Below are 23,357 nucleotides of genomic sequence, written 5' to 3' on the forward strand. Positions count from 1 at the left end.
TGCCCTAAACAAATCAATACAGCCAAAAAGTGGTAACACTAACAAATTCAAATAAAACATACATCTTATCATTTTATCTGGTTATCAAATACATACATAACACATGTATGCTGTGTGCTGAGTCACTTCAGTCGTGTTCGACTCTTTGTGACCCTACGGACTGCAGCCTGTCAGGTTCCACTGCCCATGGGATTCTCCAGGCAAGAATACTGGAGTGGGTTTCCACACTCTTCTCCAGGGGATTTTGGACATAACATATACTCATATGCCAACATAATAAAGTAGAAAGAGCAACTATTTCAAATAAATCACTGGCTATAAATATATGGGGAGTTTACCAAAATACAAAATGGTAATAATAGTATATCTTCATTTAACTGTGAAGATCACATTAAATAAGTAAAAATGGTTTAGAAGTGTAAATCTATGGCTGATTCATATCAATGTATGACAAAACCCACTGAAATGTTGTGAAGTAATTAGCCTCCAACTAATAAAAAAATTAAAAAAAAAAAAAAAGACAATGAAAAACAAAACAAAAAAAAAAAAGAAACTGTAATGCAGTTTATAAATATTACTATTATCTTTTCCCTGCTCAATAGAAACGAGGTATTCCAGCCTTCTGTCAGTTTCCAGACTATGTAAAGTTCTTACCTATCATGGGATCTTCACTCTTGCTGTACCTTCTACCTGACCTGCAATCCCTTTGGCTTATTCTTTGTAATTCAAACCTCTACTTAAATGTCCCCTCTTTTCAGGGATAGTCCCTGACAACACGTATCAATTATGACATGTTAGGACAGAAGTAAGAGAAAATCCCACTTAAAATGGCTTTAAAATTAAGAAATCAGGGCTTCCCTGATGGTTCAGTGGTAAAGGTTCCGCCCTTGTCAATTCAGGAGACACTAATTCAATCCTTGGTCTGGGAAGATCCCACATGCTGAAGAGCAGCTAAACCCGGGCACCATCACTACTGAACCCATGTGCCGCAACTCCTGAAGGCCACAAGCCCAGAGCCCATGCTCCAGAACAAGAGAAGCCACTGCAAAGAGAACCCCTGCCCTGGGACTAGAGAGGAGCCCCACTCACCACAACTAGAGAAAAGCCCACGCAGCAACCAAGACCCAGCACAGCCAAACAAATAATTTCTTAAAAATAAGGACATCAATTACTTGATTAAAAAAAGGTTTTAAAGTGAACTAATTCAACTGTTCCATGAAATAGTCAAAAAACCCTTTTCATCTTTCTATTTTTCCCGCTTGGCATATCAGCTTCCGTCCTCGCCCTAGCTCTCTTTGTGCTAACAAGTTGGCTATCTTAACTTTAGCCACAAGTAATTATGTGAAAAAGAACAATTGTCCTAGTCAGTCGCATTATAAAGGAGAGAAACGACTAAAAGATGTCTCTCCCAAATCTGCACATCCTATTAACCAAGAGTGAATCAACCCACCCCTTGAAAATTCAACCACTGTCAAGTGAAATGGGATTACATTATGATTAGACTAATAGAATTTATTCCCAAGGGTGGGCTGCAGAACAAAACCAGGACCCTGGGCAGCAAGAAAAAGTGAGTGACTATAAAACGCTATAAGAATGCTACAATACTTTGTCTTTAAAAAAAAAAAAAAAGAAAAGCACTCACCATCCCCCATTATTCTCTATCACACTATCACAATAATTATTGGCTTATTTCTTTTCTATACTAAAAGGTATGTATCAGAAGAGCAGGGATTTAGAACAGTGTCTAAAACAAAGCAAGCACTATAATAATATTTGTAGAACAAAAAAAGTGAATGCACAAATATTACAGTGTGCATGTATTCATTTAATATCTATAGTCAAAATCCTAGGCAAAATAAAAATAAAATTAAGACTTTGAATCTTAGCTCTAATTCTTCAAAGTCATTTCATGTTGATTCATCTATATTTACATTCAGAAAATGTAAACCATAGATGCTCAGAAAGAAATAAATCCAAATATAATTTCAAATCAAAGACTTACATTTAAGCCAACTCTTGATAACCTGCACAGTCCTCCAACATTACATTTAATAAGGGCCAGGAGACATATGGCAAAAATTCCAAGTCTCATACAACACAACTAATGAATAAAGATGCACAATCTTTCTACAGAACTCTTTCTAAATAACAATAAAGATTCAAAAATTAAGATTCAAATTGATTTAAAGCAGTTTCTACAGAACAGAGATTCAAAAGTATAATAAACATATTATGCTACTGAAAATTTTTAGTGGGATATACATTTTTATAAAATACATTTCTATCTTCATATAAAAGGCACAAAGCCCTTTAAAGGTCAATCGTTACTACTGCATTATAAAAAATAATATACTGATATTGGCAAGCATTCATTAATGCATGAGCCAGATGGATGAGAGAGAGACAATTTATATCCAAAAATAAGAGAAGGTTAGATAAATTATGGTACAGTGATTGGTGAGATGTTATGGCTTGGGTTAAAATGTCAAGTATGAAGAGAAATACACATAATGCTAGGTGAAAATGCAGGATGCAGAGGGATTTGATGATGGTGATGGATAGCATCATACCTTGAAAAGCACACACTGTAAGGTCAGACAGCTCTGGGTATATATCCTAAGAATACCTATATAGAACTGGGCCAAAAAAGAACCAGGCAAGGCATCTTACTCTGAGCCTGAATTTTTTATTCTTAAAATGAATGTAATAACACCTATCATATGGGCCTATTACTCTAAGAATAATGAAGATAACAGCTACATTCATATAGTTCTTCCTGAATGTAAGGTATTTTTTCTCATTACTTCACAATTATGATACCATTTAATCTTCTCAACAACCTTTCAAGTACTATTATCCCCATTTTACAGTGGAGGAAATTAAGGCACATTGAGAGTAAATAACGTTCCCAAAGTCATAAAGTCAATAAATGGCAGAACCAAAATCAATGTTAGTTATTTTTTTATTATTATTAAGAAACTGCTCACTTCCAAGAATTGCAAGAGAAGCTAGAGAATCTCGTTTATATGTACTTTTTTAACCCCAGTGATGGGCAACTCTATCACTAGAGTTGTCAAGTACAATTCAATCCAGAGATGTAAAGGCCCCAAGCTTTTTCCTCCCAAATAGCACACTATCAGGAAAACCAGATAAAACTCCAGCATAGCCGATTTTTATATATATATATTGAAAGTACAATGAAGTAACTTTCAGTTTCAGACCAAGATGGAAAACATGTACTTCTCCCCATCCCTCCCACTAAGAACAGCTAAAAACCCTGGCCACTATATTAAAAAATTTAAGATAACTGTGTAAGGCTTGGCAAGCAAAGGCAGACCTGCAAGGATCTAGGGACAAAAGGAACAACACAGTGGTAAGTTCTCTGAGTTTTCTTTTTGCCTCATAAATCCCAGAAGGAAGGAAGAGCATAAAAAAGAGCAAAAACATGGGTAAATATAATAGACTTACCCTCTATTCTTGAGTTTTCTATACTATGTTTGACAAGTGAAGCAAAAAGTGTAACTGTCTGTTGTGGTGTTAAATATATACAGAGGAGATATTTTAAGACCATCAGATTAAAAATGAGAGGAGGGCAAAGGAACTTTAGAGGTAAAGTTTCTACACTTCATATTGGTAAAACTTCAACAACAGTAGATTGTAACAAGTTACATATATTTTTAATGCAATACTTAAAGTGTGAAAGTGAAAGTCACTCAGTCGTGTCCGACTGTTTGCAAGCCCATGGACTACACAGTCCATGGAATTCTCCAGGCCAGAATACTGGAGTGGGTAGCCTTTCCCTTCTCCAGGGGATCTTCCCAACCCAGGGATTGAACCCAGGTATCCCGCATTGCGGGCAGATTCTTTACCAGCTGAGCCATAAGGGAAGTCCAAGAACACTGGAGTGGGTAGCCTATCTCTTCAGTGAATCTTCCCAACCAAGGAATCAAACTGGGGTCTCCTGCATTGCAGGCAGATTCTTTACCAACTGAGCTATCAGGGAAGCCTTAAAGCTACTACTAAAATATCTATACAAGGAGATACACTCAATAATATTTAGCAATATAATAACTGGAGAATTAATAGTTTTAGAGTCACTAAGAACAATTTTTGCCCATTTCCTCAACTTTCTAGCTGTGTGACTGTGGCCAAAATTTAACCTCTTTGTAAATTAGTTAATAACATTCATTATGGACCAATTAAAATTAAAATATAATAATTACAATTATAGCTATTATTTTTATATTTTGGTTGAGTCAGACTATTAACTCTATTTACTTTTGTTAGTTTAAATGAATATTTAAAGTTGTCTTGAACTAAGATATGTATATAAGTGCTAGTCATGGTGGCTAGCACACAGTGTGGGTTTGATAAATAAAAGCTACAACTAATTATTAGTTCAATAATTAAAGGAGTTACCAGCCTTTCCTTAATTCCATTGACTTTGCACCATAAAATTTTAACACCTCCTTGACATCAGTCTTGGCAATGATTTTTTTTAATTTGACACCAAATGAGAAAAAGGCAATGAAAGCAAAAATAATCAAGTGAGACTACACTGAACTAAAAAGCTTCTGCGTAGCAAAGGAAACCGTCAACAAAATAAAAAGGCGACCTATAAAATATTCGGAAGCCATATATACATAAGGGATTAACACCCAAAATATATTAAGAACTCATACAACTCAAAAGAAAAAATAAACAATCCATTTTAAAAACAGACATAGGCTCTAAATAGACATTTCTCCAAAGACAATACACAAATGGCCAACAGATAAAGGAGAGGTGCTCAACACCACTAATCAGCAAATGCAAATCAAACCCACAAGATAGCACCTTACATGTTTTTACCAAAAAGACAAGAAATAACAAGTGCTTGTGAGGATGTTGAGAAAAAGGAACCCTCCTGTACTGTTGGGAGGAGTATAAATTGGTGCAGCCACTATGGAAAACAGTATAGCAGTTCCTCAAAAAATATATATACATTCAAACAAATATACACTCATACACACACACAACAGATTTTATACACATATACGCACACACACGTATACAACCACACACACACACCAGATTTTATACACATACATGCACACACACATATACACACATACACAACGGAATCGTATACAATCATAAAAAAGGAAGAAAATCTTGCCATCTGCAGCAATATGGATGAATTGAGAGCATTAGGCAAAGTAAAATAAGGCAGACAAAGACAAATACTGTATTATCTCACTTACATGCAGAATCTTAAAAAAAAAAAAAAAACCCAAACTCATAGAGAATAGATTGATGGTTGCTAGAGGCTGCAAATGTGGGAAGTAGGCAAGTTGAATGAAAATGGTCAAACAAATACAAATTTCCAGTTATAAAAAATCCAAGGGAAAAAATCATAACAATAAAATATTCTTGATTTTTTAAAAGTGAAGATAAAGTATTTTAATGTTTTATATTTCTGTAGTGCTATATAATTATTTCAATGTATTCCTCAGGAAAAAAAAAAAAACGCTCTAATTATGATTCGCCATCCCTTTACAGATGAGGAACTGTAGCTCATGGCTATTAAGTAATTTGCTTAAAGCATTTACAAAGCTAGTATAAGCTAAGGTCAGAGTGAAGGTCTTTTATCTATGAAAGAATGCCCTTATCACAACACTATGCTCCCAATCAATCAGAGAAACATATTCAAGGTCCCATAATTAGTAACTAGAAGACACAGGATTCAAAATCGAGTAACTTAAGCTCTTGTGCCTAAGACTGTATTATGCTGTTGATACAAATGATTATAATATAAACAGACAGATGTTCAAGCTCATTAATAAAGATATATTAAAACACATCACATTAGACACTTTAGGTATACCAAATTAGCAAACATTTACATTAAAGACAGGTCTGTAATTCCACACTATCCAATAAAACCAAGTCATAGATTAGGCAACATTATTAGAGAGATTATCACATTTTCAGCCTAGCCATCTAAACCTTTGTCTAGCCAAAGCTATTAAATTAAATGTCAAACAATTATTTTGGTGTCACACAAACCATTTAAAAGTGAGGGCCCAAGTATTAATACACAATTTTTTAGAATAATTTTTATGTAAAAGAGTGAATAAATCTTAAACATTTGCTGTGTAGGCTCCAAAATAATCTTTACTCAACCTATTTTAGAGAAAATGGCTAACCCAATGTTTTCTAACTTTTTTTTTATATTTGTCAATCCAAAATTTTTAGAGACATGTGAAATATCATTAATTAGAATAAATTTACCAGAAAAAAAATCTACTAAATTATAAATACTTCATTTAACAATGGTATAACAACCTAGCAATATAAGACTATTAATGTTGTAAAGACAAAAATTATCTATGCTCCCCCATCAGTTTTACCAGCTCTTCTAACCATACCCTATAGCCAACAAAATATAATTTAATAAGTAGTTTACAAATGTCACTGAAATATTTTCACAAAAAGTTTATTCCCCAATAATATAATAAAAGTATATCCATAATCTCAATTCCTTAATCATTCATGCTACTGCCCTTCAATCTCCTTTATATTTAAGTCCTCTTATACACCCCACCCTATACACCAGTGATTAAATCTCAATAGTGTTTTAATATTTATTCCTTCCCCTCAATATAATAATATATTCTGCACAATACAGAATACCCAAACACAGCAGTAACTTAGATTAAAAAACACTGAGATTTATTTTTCTTTTGTAAAAGTTGTCTAGAGACAGGTGATATAGAGATGGCGGTTGCAAGTATCCTCAAGGACCAAAGTTTCTACTTCTGTACCCTTCTAGGTCCCTGGCTGGCTTCCATCATCAAGATCACCTCATGGCCCAAAATGTATGCTAAAGCTCCAGTTATCATGTCTTCAATACAGGTCAAAAAGAAGAAGAGAAACTGAATGGCAAAATGGGGTCTCTTACAGTTGAGTCAGTGCCTTTTCTAAGCACACACATAATGCTGCTGTTTTTATCTTTTTGCTAGAACTTAGTCACATAGCTGGGAAATAGTCTATTCCAGGCATCAGTGTGCCTAGCTAAAAACAAAAGGTCAGGATTCTATTACTACAGAAGAAGGGTAAATTTTAGAATTGACCAGAATATGAGATTTTAGGATTGAGTAGAATATGAGAAGCCCGCATCATGACTCACTTTCTGTTTTTCAAAACTTCTAATAATCCTTCATGTTGGGAAAAGTTTGATGTCGGATCTTTAATGGCTGATGCAAAAGCTTTTCCCAATAAATGCATTGACTTTCCTGGCCAGCTGTGGAGTGTGGCCAACTCCAAACTGTATCACAATAGGTACACCGAGACTGCAATTCTGAAATCTCTGTTGCTGCTGTTCAGTGCCTCAGTCGTGTCTGACTCTTTGACACCCCATGAATTGCAGCACACCAGGCTTCCCTATCCTTCACTACCTCCCAGAGCTTGCTCAAACTCATGCCCATTAGGTGATGCCATCCAACCATCTCGTCCTCTGTCATCCCCTTCTCCTCCTGCCTTCAATCTTTCCCAGCATCAGGGTCTTTTCTAATGAGTCAGTTCTTCACATCAGGTGGCCAAAATACTGGAGCTTCAGCTTAAGCATCAGTCCTTCCAATGAATGTTCAGGACTGATTTCCTTTAGGATGGACTGGTTGGATCTCCGTGTTGTCCAAGGGACTCTCAAGAGTTTTCTCCAACACCACAGTTCAAAAGCATCAATTCTTCGGTGCTCAACCTTGTTTATGATTCAACTCTCACATCCATGCCCGACTACTGGAAAAAATATAGCTTTGACTAGATGGACCTTTGTTGGCAAAGTAATGTCTCTGCTTTTTAATACACTGTCTAGGTAAAGGTACGTCTAGTCAAAGCTATGGTTTTTCCAGTAGTCATGTATGGATGTGACAGTTGGACCATAAAGAAAGCTGAGTGCCAAAGAATTGATGCTTTTGTTTTTGTTTTGTTTTTTTTTTCCTTTATTTTTATTAGTTGGAGGCTAATTACAATATTGTAGTGGTTTTTGCCATACATTGACATGAATCAGCCATGGATTTACATGTGTTCCCCATCCTGAATTCCCCTCCCACATCCCTCCCCATCCCATCCTCTAGGTCATCCCAGTGTACCAGCCCTGAGCACTTGTCTCATGCATCCAACCTGGACTGGTGATCTGTTTCACACTTGATAATATACATGTTTCAATGCTATTCTTTCAAATCATCCCACCCTCCCCTTCTCCCATAGAGTCCAAAAGTCTGTTCTATACATCTGTGTCTCTTTTTCTGTCTTGCATATAGGGTTATTGTTACCATCTTTCTAAATTCCATATATATGCATTTGAATTGTGATGTTGGAGAAGACTCTTGAGAGTTCCTTGGACTGAAGGAGATCAAATCAGTCAATCCTAAAATAAACCAGTCCTGAATATTCATTGGAAGGACTGATGCTGAAGCTGAAGCTCCAATATTTTGGCCACCTGATGCGAAGAACTAACTCATTGGAAAAGACCCTGATGGTAGGAAAGATTGAAGGCAGGAGGAGAACGAGACAACAGAGGATGAGATGGTTGGATGGCATCACCAACTCAACGCAAATGAATTTGAGCAAGCTCCGGGAGTTGGTTGGTGATGAACAGGGAGGCCTGGCGTGCTGCAGTCCATGGGGTCACGAAGAGTCAGACAAGATTGAGTGACTGAACTGAACTGAGGCTCGTTATAGCTTTCCTTCCAAGAAGCAAGTATCTTTTAATTTCATGGCTGCAGTCACCATCTGCAGTGATTCTGGAGCCCAAGAAAATAAAGTCTGTCATTGGTTCCATTTTTGCCCCATCTATTCGCCATGGAGTGATGGGACTGGATGCCATGATCTTAATTTTTTTAATGTTGAGCTTTAAGCCACTTTTTCATTCTCCTGTTTCACCTTCATCAAGAGGTTCTTTAGTTCCTCTTTGCTTTCTGCCATAAAGGTGCTGTCATCTGCATATCTGAGGTTATTGATATTTCTCCCGGCAATCTTGATTCCAGCTTGTGCTTCATCCAGCCCAGCACTGGATAGGATTTTTTCATCTGCCCCATCTGTGCACCAGTTGGGATAGAAAAGTTGATTTGTTCTGTACAAATGACCTAACAGAATGCTGGAACTCATTGTTGTCCTAACCAATTAGCAATGGAGTTCCAGTGTGGTCTCTTTAATTACAAATCCTGGATCTATGTTTACTCCACAGATGTATCTGCTGCATCATAATATTAATTTCCTTATATGCGTGCATGCTGAATCACTTCAGTCATGTCCATCTCTGTGCAACCCTATGGACCATAGCTGGCCAGGCTCCTCTGTCCAAGGGATTCTACAGGGAAGAATACTGGAGTGGGTTGCCATGCCCTCCTCCAGGGGATCTTCCTAACCCAGGATTCAAACCCAGGTCTCATGCTGCCTACACTGGCAGGTGGGTTCTTTAGCACTATTGCCATCCAGGAAGCCCCAGTCTCCTTATAGTACCATCATTTACTAAACATTACTAAGTCCCAGTGTGAAGTGCTTTATTTATTTTACCATTCAGGCCTCATAACACCCTTCTTATGTTATTTCTGTCCTCATTTTTATATAGATAATACTAGTATACATGTATTGAGTGCTTATTACATTCCAGCTAGATTCAAAAAGCTCAAAGTGTTTACAGATAAGTACTATTCTTATCTCTAATTTACAGACAGGAAAGAGGAGGCAGAAAGTTAGAAACATGTCTGAAGTCACCCAGCTTATACGCAGCACAACCAGGATTCAAATCCCCACAAACTAGCTCTAGAGCTCACACATTTAAACTAGTAAACTATACTAATATCAAATGCATCAGCTGAGGTTAAGTAATTCACCTAAGGTCACAAAACCAGGAGGAGCAGAGATTCATAGTCAGATCTATTTCACTACAGAGTCCCTGTTCTCAACTCCAAATGAATCATAGCAAAAAGGCTTGGCTAACCAAAACCATTTGTGTTGAGGGATTATTACACTTTAGTAGCGAAGTGACAAGGGAACATCCAACCAAAGTAACAAACCGAATCCATGAACTTCACTAGTAAGCGATCTCAGGGGAAGAAACACAGTGCATCCATGTGGCCTAGGTCACTCTATGGTAAGACCCATCGCTTTTAGTAATAACAGATCAAAATCTAAAGCCACTTCGGCAGATGGATCTAGTGACTATCACATACCAGTTTAAATTTTCTCACAAGTAAACAGCCATTAGTGTCTAAAAGATTCTGAATAAATTAGATGTCTGGATTTTGTATCTGCTATCAAAAAAATTAAAGAGTAAACAGTCTATTGCTATACCAAACTCAATGGCTGTATCTAAAAACAGTAATTTTAAAGGTATTAGAAATCAGTTTTTAAGAAATAACAAAAGTAACAAAAATTTGGACATTTTGCTACCATCTGTTAGAATTAGTGCCTTTATAGTTCTCTCATCTATAATTATAATCCTAACCCTCATCCCTTGAGAGACATGTAAATTAAGGCTATAAATTTCTTTAGGATTTTTTTAAAGATTTACTTATATGTAATTCTGATGCTAGAGACAAAAATATCTTCCTTAAGCCTCAGCATAGGACATTCAAATCACAATGCTACTACTGACTCATTTTCAAACATTACCCTAAGAATTTCGAGTCTCTCTTCTAAGGACATAACAGACACAAAATGACTACTAGATAGGGCACCTTGTACCTAGTATGGTAACTGAAACATTAATGATAAAGAATGAAGTTCATGTTGCCAACTGAATCAAGCATAACCATGACAGTTGTTAACTCTTTCATGAGTATCTCAGATCCTTAAAACAAACAAAAACAACAACAAAATCTGTATTATTCTTCACCAAATACATCCTTTACTTTTTTTTTTTCATTTATTTTTATTAGTTGGAGGCTAATTACTTTACAATATTGTAGTGGTTTTTGCCATACACTGACATGAATCAGCCATGGATTTACATGTGTTCCCCATCCCGATCCCCTCTCCCACCTCCCTCTCCACCCAGTCCCTCTGGGTCTTCCCAGTGCACCAGGCCCAAGCACTTGTCTCATGCATCCAACCTGGGCTGGTGATCTGTTTCACCCTAGATAATATACATGTTTTGATGCTGTTCTCTCAAAACATCCCACCCTCGCCTTCTCCCACAGAGTCCAAAAGTCTGTTCTGTACATCTGTGTCTCTTTTTCTGTTTTGCATATAGGGTTATCATTACCATCTTTCTAAATTCCATATATATGTGTTGGTATACTGTATTGGTCTTTATCTTTCTGGCTTACTTCACTCTGCATAATGGGCTCCAGTTTCATCCATCTCATTAGAACTGATTCAAATGAATTCTTTTTAATGGCTGAGTAATATTCCATGGTGTATATGTACCACAGCTTCCTTATCCATTCATCTGTGGATGGGCATCTAGGTTGCTTCCATGTCCTGGCTATTATAAACAGTGCTGCGATGAACATTGGGGTGCATGTGTCTCTTTCAGATCTGGTTTCCTCGGTGTGTATGCCCAGAAGTGGGATTGCTGGGTCATATGGCAGTTCTATTTCCAGTTTTTTAAGAAATCTCCACACTGTCTCCATAACGGCTGTACTAGTTTGCATTCCCACCAACAGTGTAAGAGGGTTCCCTTTTCTCCACACCCTCTCCAGCATTTATTGCTTGTAGACTTTTGGATAGCAGCCATCCTGACTGGTGTGTAATGGTACCTCACTGTGGTTTTGATTTGCATTTCTCTGATGATGAGTGATGTTGAGCATCTTTTCATGTGTTTGTTAGCCATCTGTATGTCTTCTTTGGAGAAATGTCTGTTTAGTTCTTTGGCCCATTTTTTGATTGGGTCATTTATTTTTCTGGAATTGAGCTGAAGGAGTTGCTTGTATATTTTTGAGATTAATCCTTTGTCTGTTGCTTGTTTGCTATTATTTTCCCCCAATCTGAAGGCTGTCTTTTTACCTTGCTTATAGTTTCCTTTGTTGTGCAAAAGCTTTTAAGTTTAATTAGGTCCCCATTTGTTTATTTTTGCTTTTATTTCCAATATTCTGGGAGGTGGGCATCCTTTACTTTCTTAATTACAAACTTAATGAGACATTCTCAATTAACTACCACTTACCAGCACTTTTAAACTAACTGAAAGAATTTCAAAGAAATAATTAGTACTAAATTTATACTTTTCCACTGTATCTCAATAGATGGGATATAAAACAGACTTTTTATTAGTAAAAAGTTTCTATATTAAGTAAGAGTTATGTTACAGTTACTGCTTTTGTTTTTGTTCTTTTAGCTATATTGAATCATGTTTAAAAGAAAAGAAGTACCATAAAACAGCCAGTGCTCTTAAGTGAGGCAAAGCAGTACCAAACAGTATCAGCTATTATAAATCATTAGGGTTATACCAACTTTAATTTAATGCATCAGTTGACTGGTAACTAATATTAGAAGAAAAGCAGCCAAAGCAGATTTTATTTACAGCTATGTGTAGAAGAAATGTTGTTACTAAGATAAATTTAATTTAGGCAGCACTTTTAAAAATGAATTTTTGCACATAATAGTATTTGAAAACAATTTGAGCAGGATATATCACTCACTAAGAATATCATTCTCCAATTTAAAAGTGTTAAGAATTCTCTACTTTCACCCATGAGGGAGTAATAGAATCCAGAATTAACTTCCATATGTAAGCAACTGGGGCCTCGCTGGTGGCTCAGACAGTAAAGAATCTGCCTGCAATGCAGGAGACCTGGGTTCAGTCCCTGGGTCAGGAAGATCCTCTGGAGAAGGGAATGGAAACCCACTCCACTATTCTTGCCTGGAGAATCCCATGGACAGAGAAGCCTGACCAGCTACAGTCCTGAACTGAAAGCAACACAAAGGCCTATTTAAGAAGGGGGGAAAAGATCTACTTAAATTTTATCTGAATACCAATTTTGCATATGCATAAAATGAGATGGTTGAACAAAAACAACTTCCGGGCAAGAAAAATTACCAGATAACAAAAGGGAGATAATTCCCAGGGCTTACACAGGGCCAGGAATCATCCAAGTTCTCACAAGCAAGATAAAAAGTCCTCACGGAATCCTTGGGACATTTAATATAGACCCAAGAAGAGAGGTTCACCTTAGTAATGAGGCTAAGAAAGCTAAGAGTAAAGATAACATTATACCTGCCCTCCCCACTCCCCTAAAAAATTTTTTAAAAAACCTTAAAAATATTAACACACACAGAAAGAGAAGGAAGGAAAGAATTTTGATGCTAAGTATATCTTAGAAAAATTCAGTCAAAACTCGCCCACATATGTGGTTCCATCTGTACTATATGCCACTTTGTCCCGTGTGCCACTCAAAGGAGCAGCCACCACTGCCACAAGAAACGAACCTGAGATGCTGAGAGGCACTGCCATGCCCAAGAATAAGGTAAAGGAGGCTAAACAGATGCAAGGGTAAGAAAGACAATGAAAAAAAAAGTTGGAATAGGAGGAGCATGAATGAAGAAGAGTATACTCAGGAAATCAAAATGTTGGGAAATGAATGAGTAGAAGCAATGTGTTTTGGTATGTAAAGAGGCTATGCTGCAACAAAAGAAAGTTGAGAAAAATAGTTTAAATAAGTATCTCAGATATTTTATTGGTTGGTCTTCCAGACTAACAAGGTAACAAAGCTGATATAATTTTAAAATGCAATGTAGATAAAGCTATAACTCTGAAGGCATACAGCAAGCTTCCAAACCATGCTAAAATCAATGAAACTGATACATTTAATGATACTGGAGATGATGATAAAGACCATGATGATATTTAAATTGAACTCATTGCTTTACATTCCAAGTTTCCAAGGTGATACGGCTTCATTTTCCTTCAGAAAGTTGATGAGACTTCTGTGAAGCAACTTTATCTTGGCATCCCTTTCCTAATGAATACAAGAATTTCTGATGCTCAAAAACGCTTATAAGCAGTTCTTTGGTCTTCCTGATTGTTCCCTCATTAGTGAGATAAAACTCTGACACATGTTAACAAATAACTTTTAGGAAGTATGCTTTTATGGAACCCAGAAATGTTTGATTCCAAAGTCTCCACTATCTCTCAAGATATTTTACATAAATGTAAATAATCTCAAAAGAATCATTCCATACATCCTATTCTATAGCCTACTTTGCTTAATTTGACATTAGGTAAAGAACATCTTTTATTTTACCCAACATACTTCAATGTATGTCATTATTTTTAAGAGCTCCAATGTATTACATTCTATGTATTATATACATATTATATACATTCTATGTATTACCATAACTCATTTTCCCCATTAATAAGTATTTTATTTGTTTCCATTTTTTAAATGAAGTATCTCAAATACAATGCACAGGACACTTCATACTTTTTCACTAAAATATCCTTTACCCCCAAATTCTTCTCCATAATATATTTATTTATTCAAGACATTCATTTATTCAAGTTATTTTTAAGAGCCTATTGTGTTCTACTCACTCTTACCAGCAATCGAAGTTCCAGGAGTGGTACTGATCCTATTTTATTCATTGCTTTATTTCCAGTGTTTAGTGGTGTGCCTAGTACATAGTAGACTTTCATATGTGTGCTGAATGAATGGATGATCATCCTTGTTCATTCATCCTTCCTCACTTCTACAATTATCTCCTTTTTTCTAAGTTTTAACTTTGAAATTAGCTTTTTCCTTTTTTTTCACCCTACAGAGTAATGAGTCTATAAATGTCTTCACCACTCAGAATTCAGGCTCAGTACTAAGTCAAGAAAATAAATATGGAGAAAGAAGTAGTATTACAGTATTGCCTCTTGGAAACTCTGCTCAGCTGTGTTTAAATTTTTCAAAGTTCCTTTTCTGAACTTCAAAACATCATACAAAGGAAATGTGAATCTAACAACTGGTTGTATGTCTTCCTTTGGTCTTTCTAACATTTCGGTTAGAAATGTTAGGAAATAGGAAAAAGAGAGTGGCATCTAAAAGGTCCAGCTGGCGCATCCAGAAAAACCTTAAAAATACAACTAAACTGGAAAATTATGACTGAATTCACAAAGGATTAATTTTGTTTTTCCAGAAAAAAATAGTTTGAGAGAGGGGAAATATCACTGAAACACCAAAGCACACCAAAATGTTTTTATTCCAATCAAATGTTTGCCTTTTAAATTATTATGAAATAGATCTGTTGAGAAACCTCTAGACTTGATTATTCTGTTTTCCTTCATCTGGAAATCCAGGTACTGTAGGGATAAAATTAGAATCATTTAAGCCTGGAAAGAAACTTGAAACACATACAGAGTTCATCATTTCACCTTTTACTCACCTACACTTAAGTCAGTTTACATGCATAATAAACATATCCACAACAAAAAGTTATACAACTCAAGGTGGAGGTGGAGATAGGAGATTAAGTCAGAGTTAAGGTAGGAGTTTGGATAAAAGAATATAAGCCATTCTAAGGATGTTGTTATTGCAGAAGACTGTTTGCAGAGTGTCATGATTGATCACGCCAATATTTATGCTTGAATGTTAAATACATACACTTGAATGGAATATGCTTGTTGTTATGGTCATGTATTTTGCCTCTTAACTGATTAGGATGACATGCAAAAATCTTAGCATGAGAAGATGCACGTTTGGATCAGATTGTGAACGTCTCTTCAGCTTTAAAAACTATATGCTACCAGGTTGTTCTGTTTTCATACACACATCCTATCATTCTTATTAGATTGCAAGTTCTTCAAAAACAGTAACATGTGAATGTCCCTATTCACAGTAAGTAAGTATTCAATAAATATTCTCTTTATATCCCTTAGAACAGTAGTCCTCAACCATTTTAGCACTAGGAACCAGTTTTGTGGAAAACAGTTTTTCCACAAATGTGGGTGGGGGTGGTTTCAAGATGATTCAAGTGCATTACATTTACTGTGCACTTATTTGTATTATCATCACTACATTGTGATATATGAGAATCTGTGAGAATCTAATGCTGCTGCTAATCTGACAGGAAGCAAAGCTCAGGTGGTAATGTGAACAATGGGAAGTGACTGTAAACACTGATTACACTTCACTCCTTTGCACACCTCACCTCCTGCTGTGTGGCCCAGTTCCTAACTGGCCAGGGACCCTTTGTGGTCTGTCCCCCCGGGGACTAGAATACATGATGGGTATTCAATAAACAACCACTGATATCAGTGAAAACACAGATATTTATGCAGTCCATTCAAATAGAATTTTATTACCTCAAATATCTTTAAATGTTAAAATATATATTAAAAATACACATGACCACCAGTGAACAAATATTTGCACCTCAGTGTTCACAGCAGCATTATTCACAACTGCCAAAAGGTAGAAACAATCCAAACATTTATTGACAGATAAATGGATAAACAAAATGTGGCATATGCATAAAGAAATATTAGTCTTAAAAAGACTGAAATTCTGATACATGGGACAACACGGATGAACCCTGAAGACACTACGCTAAGTAAAAGAAGTCAATTACAAAAGGGAAAATACTGTATAATTCAACTCACATAAGAAATCGAGAGTAGCCAAATTGAGAGACAGAATAGTGGTTAAAGGGCCTGAGTGTTAGGGAGAATGTGAATTCTTTGTTTTTCTGCTTTTCATTATTTTGATATTTTCTACTAAATATGTACAATATTATGTAAGTGTCAGGTGTGTAACATAGTGATACATTTTTTAAAGGCTATATAATTCATTTATAGTTATTATAAAATATCAGTTATAGTCCCTGTGCTATTCAATATATCCTTATAGCTTATTTATTTTATACATAGTAGGTTGTACCTCTTAATCCCCTAGACCCTATATTGTTCCTTCCCCACACCATCCTTCTCCCACTAGTAACTACTAGTTTGCTCTCTGTATTTGTGAGTCTGTTTCTTTTTGTTATATTCACTAATTTGTTTTATTTTTTAGACTCCAAATATAAGTGATAAATCCAGTGTTTGTCTTTCTCTGTCTGATTTATTTCACTTATCATAATATCCTCCAACTCCATCCATGTTCTTGCAAATGGCAAAATTTCATTCTTTTTTATGGCTGAGTAGCATTCTTGTATGTGTGGGTATGTGTCTGTGAACATACCATATCTTCTTGATCCATTCTTCTGTTGATGGACACTTAGGCTGCTTCTATATCTTGGCAATTATAAATAATGCTGCTAAGAACATTGCCATGCACGTATTGTTTCCAAATTAGTGTTTTCGATTTTTCAGATATATACCCAGGAGTGGAATTTCTGAGTCATATAGTAGTTCTATTTCTAGTTTTTTGAGAAACTGAGAAACTACTATACTCTTTTCCACAATGGCTGCACCAATTTACACTCTTGTCAACAATGTACAAGGGTACCCTTTTCTCCACATCCTTGCCAATTATTTATTTCTGTTCTTTTTGATGATTGCCATTCTGATAAGCTTGAGGTAACATCTCAGTGAGGCTTTGATTTGCATTTCTCTGATAATTACAATACTGAGCATCTGTTCAGATCATCTGCCCATTTTTTAACAGGGCTGTTTGTTTTTCTGATGTTGAGTTTTATGAGCTCTTTATATATTTTGGATATCAACTCCATGTGACAGGCGCTTAAAGTCAGGAAGAATGGGGAGTTAATGTTCAATGTGCATAGTTTTATTTAGAATGATGATAAAGTTCTAGAGATGGACAGTGGTGATGGCTGCACAACAATGTGAACATACTTAACACTACTGAATTATACACTTTAAATGGTTAAATGGTGACTCTTGTTATACATATTTTACCACAATATAAAAGTATATGAATCATATTATTTTATAAATGACTTGTCCAAATAATATCTTATAAATGTACAATCACAGAAATCTAATTGTTCTTAACATTAAATTATTACCAGAAAAGTAATTAAATTAGCCAGTATTATACAAAAGTATCTGGCTTCTTAAAAAAACAAACACAATGCTGGGACTTCCCTGGTGGTGCAGTGGCTAAGACTCCAAGCTCCAGTGCACTGGGGCTGAGGTTTGATTCCTGGTCAAGGAACAAGGTCCCACATGTTACAACTAAGAGATGCCATGTTGCAGCTGAAGCCCTCACAACTGAAGTGCCACAACTAGCTTTCGCATGTCACAACTAAAAGATCACGCATGCTGCAACTAAGACCCAGCGCAGCTGAATAAATATTTTTTTAAAAAATACTAAAAAACAAAAAAACTTTGAATAAGTTAATGTTATTTTGATCCCAGCCATACCCATAATGCATTTAACCTAACTCTGCAAATCATTTGCTTTACAACAATACTAACAGTTGCTATGATCAACATATTCACATGTCCTTAACATTCACACATAAATTCACATCCATTTTGTCAGCATAAACTTGTCTGCACTCAATGCTTTCACAATTCAGTTTTTATTATATTTTCTTCTATTCTTTTTCCTGCAGGTAAAGACTGCATGCAGAGACTATTCTCTACTTTGTAGGATATTTTCAGGGTTGTTAATAAGCATTTAATAAGGAGCTACACGGGCTTCCCTGGTAGTTCAGATGGTAAAGAGTCTGCCTGTAGTGCTGGAGACCAGGGTTCAATCCCTGGATCAGGAAGATCCCCTGGAGAAGGAAATGGTAACCCACTCCAGTATTCTTTTCTGGAACATCCCATGGATAGAGGAGCCTAGCAGGTTACAGACCATGGGGTTGCAAAGAGTCAAGCATGACTGAGCAACTTCACTTTAAGGAGCTACATATTGTCAAATAAAATGATAAACTGGGAATTCTTAAAAGTAATTAACACTCTATGTGCTACATCATTTCCTAAACTTTGGGAAACATGTAAGAAAATAAGTTAAATTTTACATTCATTTGATTGTAAGCAAAAGCTGACACAACTGCTACAGAATACGAAAGCGATGATATTTTGCTGCTGGTTTTTATAAAACTGATCCATATTCAAGAAAATCTAACTGAAATTCATGGATTTATAACATCATTAAAAATACCAACTTCCCAGTTCATCAATTTGCAACCCTTCAATACAATATACCATACATACATCAATTTCTATTCTGTGATAATATCACAGAATTTATATTGATTTAACACACAATTGAATTCACCAATAATACTGATCTAATTCAAACTCATTTAACATGATTCATTTATGAGTCTTAATTTATCAACTAAAGTTTAATATTAAATTTTAATAACAGTTTATTAGTTCTTTCTTTGGTAATTAACAAGCCAGAACATTTTCAGTACTTAATAATTTTCCAGTCTGTGTAGTTGCTAAGTCGTGTCTGACTCTCTACAACCCCATGGACTGTAGCCTGCCAGGCTCCCCTGTCCATGGGATTCTCCAGGCAAGAATACTGGAGTGGGTTGCCATTTCCTACTCCAGGGGATCGAACCCACATCTCCTACATTGGCAGGCAGGTTCTTGATCAGTGAGCCACCAGTGAAGCTCCTAAACCTGAGTTTGTTTCTGCTTTGCATGTGTATTCATTTGTATTGTTTTTAAATTACACATAAAAGATATCATACAGTATCATTTTCTAGTATCTGCCCACAAAACCATTACTGTATGCTGAAGTCTCATTTCAAAATAATGTCACCTAAGATAAAAAGAACAAAAACAAAGAAAGAGGTACATTCAAGTGTTTAGACTCCCTAACTTGGTGCCCTAGGTATACCCTTTCTAGAAGTAGCTATTTCAAGTGAAAATAAATCCTCAATCCATAATTTCCCCACTTTCCCAATGAATTATATTAAGCAAAAATTAAGTAAGCTAGTATAGAGTCCTCCCATTGAGAAAAATAAAACAAAACTAGAGATTTACTTGTCCTTATTATATTCCTCCTACTATATATTCCTTTAAAAAAAATGTGAATTTGGTGTCCAAAAGATCTATTCAGTAAAACTCACATATTTATATAAGATTTTAGCAGTTTAACATCAGATTTAGATTCAATGAAAATCTCCTAGATGATACAAGGAAATGAATTACAACTACAACTTTATAACATGGATATTAATGATCTTATACCAAAGGAAAATAAGGCTCGGAGAGACAAAATAATTTGATCTTATAAAGATCTCACGACAAGTAACTAGTGAATTCAAGGACTGAAGTCCAGATATTACCTCCGATGTCAAAAGGAACTAGGAGGAGAAGTAACCCTGGTGCATGCCCAATATGAGCCGGGCACTGTGCACACATTTTCTCAATTAATTCTTACCAGTGCTCTGTAAGGCAGGCACTATTTCCATTTTGAAGATGAGGAAACAAGGTAAGAAGTGATTTGACTTAATCAAGGTTTGTACAGCTTGTCTTCATACCACTACTCGTGATCCAAAGGGGAAAAGTTCATTTGATGTGTTTTATTTTTGGTTTTGCTTTGTTTTTAATTCTACATGGATGGGAACAATTTCACTGAATCCATTTTAACAAGATATCTATATCCTTTAGAGAATTCTATGTTATTAATCCCTTTGGTTTCACCATCATGAGTCTACCCAGCAGATAAATGATAATAATAAACATTCTCTTCCTTTTACAAACTCTCCCCTGGCCTTTCTTATCTTCTTCTGCTCTTCCTGCTGTATCACTCAAAGGAATCTGGATATCTAGAGGTCTCTTATTCAGGAGCAAAAGTCAATAATTATAAAATACTGGCCAGGTCATGAGGGATTCAGTTTTCAAATTTGGCTATATGGAACCAAGGGGTTGTAGGAGGTATTCCTTCATAATATCAATAAATGAAAAAGTGCCAGATAGGTTTCGCTTGGAAAAGTAACCCCCACAACTCTTTCAATCATTATACCAAATTTGAGGCAAGAAAAATGTTTCTGTATTTTAAAAGATCAAAATTTTAAAATTCATGCCCTAAAATATGTAAGAAGTAGAGGGGAGGCAGGTGACAGCTTGTTGTATTTTTTAAAATGAGTTCCTCGTCTTTCTTCTTTTTGACCATGTATGGATGCAAATCCTATTTTTTTTTTTAATCAAAAACTAAAAAGAACTCTGAATTTTCTCAGAATTCTTTAATTCTAGTTTTCTTCTTGGGAAAAATATGTAGTCCTTCTTGTTGCTGGATGATAAGTGTCAACCATATCCAGTTGATTGATATTGCTGTTGAGTTCAAATATGTCCTTACTGATTTTCTGCTATATCTGTCCATTTCTGGCAGAAGTATTGAAGTATCACCTCCTATAATAATAGACTGATCAATTTGTTTTTGCAATTCTGTTGGCTGCTGCAGCACAAATTTTGATGACCTGTTGTTAGGTGCACACATATTAAGGTATTATATCTTCTTGCCCTTCTTTGGGATTAGAATGAAAACTGACCTTTTCCAGTTCCATGGCCACTATTGAGTTTTCCAAATTTGCTGGCATACTGAGAGCAAGTACTTTAACAGCATCATCATTTAGGATTTGAAATAGCTCACCTGGAATTCCATCACCTCCACTAGCTTTGTTTGTAGTGATGTGTGCTAAGGCCCACTTGATTTCTCGCTCCAGGATGTCCAGCTCTAAGCAGGTGATCAGACCATAGTGGTTAACTGGGTCATTAAGATCTTTTTTGTATAGCACAGTTGTCCCAAATCTCTTTTTCCTAATTCCAATATTCCTGGCAAATTTGAGTCTGATTCTGATGCTTGCTCTCTTTAAACTGTGTTTTTTGCTTTTTGGTCTGCCTTGTAGTTTTTTGCTGAAAGTCAGACACCATGCACAGAATAAAAGGACTACAGCAAATAGGAATTTACTAATGTCATAAGGTATGGCGGGAGCAGAAGCTAGGTATAGCCTTTCAGAGGAACTGTGCTCCTCAAGCTGTGAACTTCACAAGTTCTTTTCAGTCTTGTGCTCCCCTCCTAGGTGAAACAGGATGGCTACAAGGGGCTGCTGCTGCTGCTAAGTCACTTCAGTCGTGTCTGACTCTGTGTGACCCCATAGACAGCAGCCCACCAGGCTCCTCCATCCCCAGGATTCTCCAGGCAAGAACACTGGAGTGGGTCGCCATTTCCTTCTCCAATGCATCAAAGTGAAAGTGAAGTCGCTCAGTCGTGTCCGATTCTTTGCGACCCCATGGACTGTATAGCCTACCAGGCTCCTCCGTCCATGGGATTTTCTAGGCAAGAGTACTGGAGTGGGTTGCCGTTTCCTTCTCCACTACAGGGGGCTAGAATTGGATATTTCTCTCCTTCCAACATGGAAGGCTAGAGTTGGGTATTTCCCTTCTTCTAAGTCAGTTAGTGTCTGATAACACTCTAATAGATTAGGCTCTGGTAAAACACTTTCTCTTGATAGCAGATCTTGTTAAGAAAAGAAAGATGCCTTGGCATATCTCAAAATGGTTATTTTCTCCTCCCCCTGGAGGAAGCACCAGGGGATTTTTCTCAGATAGTCACTGTGAGGACCTGAGAGAGCTCCTAGAAGTAAAATCACGAAAACGTGGGGTTTCCCTACGACCAGGTCCCCCCTGGAGTTCTCAAGTCAGGTTTGTCTACATGGAGCTTCCTGTAATTTGTCAATCACACTTTAGATTTTTCCTACACAGTAGTGGTTTCTTTTGCAGTTTCTGTTAAGCTGTCATTTTCTACCTGCCTGTCTCTTCAATTTGAGAGCAGTGGTTTGCCCTGTGACCTCACTTCTCTGATGGATCTAAGAAGAGTTTTGATTTTTTAGTTTGTTCACTATTTTACTTGTTGTTAAGATGGAATAATTATTAAATATAATAATTATTATAAATTATATATAATTATTTAAATTATAGAAAAATAAAGCCAGTTTCTTATTCCTAAAACAGCATTACAGCGTCTTCTAAACAAATTATAAGTTTTAAGATTTATCCTCTTGGGGGGAAAGAAAAGTCAGTATAAAGCTAGGATTTGTATGTGAAACTTGACATTTGGATGCCAGTTCCCAACATTTTCTATTGCCGTGAAATTAACCTTTACCAAAATTACTTTACTTAGAAAATCTTAGTTGTGCTATCTGCTGTTCTTATAGCAAGAAGCACAGCTAATTTTTTTCCAAATCACATTGTAGAACAGCTCATTACTTTTTATATTACTAACTTAAATTTTATTCAACTTGAGTTTAACATACTTAACCAAAAGCAAGCTGATTATAACATGAACATATCTAATTCACCCTAAAACATCTGAAAGTATGTTGCAAATTAAGTCTCCAAACATAACAAGTATATCAGAATGGCCAAACCCAAGGGAATATATTAGCATCATCTTTCCTTTGCATAAATGTAAATTTCATTTTGTTATTATTTCCACATCCCTCATACATTAGATACAACA

The 23,357-nt window shown here is 36.0% G+C and overlaps 1 protein-coding gene across 6 annotated transcripts in view; it reads right to left on the reverse strand.

Moving 5' to 3' along the window:
- FUT8 (fucosyltransferase 8) overlaps positions 1-23,357 on the reverse strand; it is a 314,874-nt gene that overhangs the window by 188,377 nt on the left and 103,140 nt on the right. The window lies entirely within an intron of this gene.

Source organism: Cervus elaphus, chromosome 12, assembly GCF_910594005.1.
Source record: "Cervus elaphus chromosome 12, mCerEla1.1, whole genome shotgun sequence".
In the NCBI taxonomy this organism is placed as follows: domain Eukaryota; kingdom Metazoa; phylum Chordata; class Mammalia; order Artiodactyla; family Cervidae; genus Cervus; species Cervus elaphus.